Below are 1,921 nucleotides of genomic sequence, written 5' to 3' on the forward strand. Positions count from 1 at the left end.
TGAAAAGACAACCCACAAATTTGGAAAAAATCATGACAAATAAGTACTCAGACAAAGGTCTGCTCTCTAGAATCTATAAAGAACTAAAAAACACTAGGGCTTCAAAATTTAACGACCCAGTCCAGAAGTGGGCATCCGAGATGAACACATGCTTCTCAGAGGATGAAATTAAAGAAGTGAATAAATATATGAAAAAATGCTCCACATCACAAGCCATTCGTGAAATGCAAATTAAAACCACATTGAGATATCATCTCACCCCAGAAAGAATGGCTATCATAAAGAAATCAACCAACAACAAATGTTAGAGAGGCTGTATGGAAAAAGGAAACCTTCTCCACTGCTGGTGGGAATGTAGACTGGTTCAACCATTATGGAAATCAGTGTGGAGACTCCTCAGAAAACTTGGACTGGAAATCCCATTTAATCCAGCTATTCCTCTACTGGGAATTTTCCCAGAGGATCTGAAAACATCATATCATACTGATATACGTTTGCCTATGTTTATAGCAGCACAATTTGTGATAGCCAAATCTTAGAAACAACCAAGATGCCCATCATCTAAGGAATGGATGAAAAAGATGTGGTATTTTTATACAATGGAGTATTACTCAACTATAAGGAATGATAAACTCGAAGCCTTTATATTGAAGTGGAAGCCACTTGAACATATGCTCATAAGTGAAATAAACCAGACACACATGTGTAAATATTGTATAGTTTCCCTAGTGTAAGAACTCAAAAGAAAAAATACAAATAGAAAGGTATATTACAACTAAAAGGAAAGCAAGAACTTAAGGACTAGACAATGAAAAGAGAGCAAGTAGAAGAGCTAGGAAACATGACAGGGGCAAGCCATACTGTTTTATGTAGAAGATGGGTAAGGCAATGATCCTGAGAATCTTCAGAAGATTTTTGAATCTTGCAATTAATTAAATAATTCTCACCCTGACAAACTATACATACAGACACCTGTGAACTAAGCAACTGCACTGAAGATGGCAATTCATATTAGTAGGTTCATGCTTGCAGTGCCTTTCATTGTGGTATTCTGAATATAGGCTGCTTGTCATGACATGCCAGTTGCTGCTGTGCTGTCTCTCAGGTACATGATTGTTCAAAAAGAAGAGGGTGGTGAATGAAGGCAGGAGATAGGAAAAGGAATGTTGCTGGACTGTCCTGCTACAAGGTTGTATATAAGTAGATTTCTGGACTTAGGTGTAAACATAAGAATTATATAACTCTTTTTTTTTTTTTTTCAGAACCGGGGATTGAACTCTGGCCCTTACACTTGCCAGGGAAGTGCTTATTCCACTGAGCCATCTCCCTGGCCCCAAGAATTATATAACTCTTCATGCCTATTTTTAAAACATCTTCTATTTTTTAAAAATGTTTTTTCACCATATTCTGTAGGGACGTAAAGTTCAACATATCAATACTTGATGAAAAAAACCTGTTCCATGTTATACCTAAGATGTTTGATATTGAGGCAGATAGTGAGGTTAAGTTTAACAGCCAAGGTTGTATGGTAATAACAATAAACTCCTCTTCTGCGGGCTTAACAACCTATGTTTGCAAACCAAAATTAGAGAAAAAGGAGGGCCACAAGGAAAGCCAACATTTTCGCCCTAGCCTTCCAAGGTCAATTAAGACTCAGGACATATGAGATCTTGTACTGAAATATCATGTAACTCAGTAGTGTCCCACATTTTCTGATCAAGGAGATTATGGGGCCAAAGAGGAAAGTGATCAATTATGTAGAGTGTGCCTAAGGAGAATAACATGGAGAGAAAACATTCTCTCAGGCTTTCACAGAGAGCACATTAGCGAAGGAATGGCCGTGACTCATCCACATGGCTGACACTGACAAAGGATCTACAATCTGAGGTACAGGATCTCAGGATAAATCTTGAGGGGATTT

The sequence above is a fragment of the Octodon degus genome, unplaced genomic scaffold (genome assembly GCF_000260255.1).
Source record: "Octodon degus isolate 3935 unplaced genomic scaffold, OctDeg1.0 scaffold00069, whole genome shotgun sequence".
NCBI lineage: Eukaryota > Metazoa > Chordata > Mammalia > Rodentia > Octodontidae > Octodon > Octodon degus.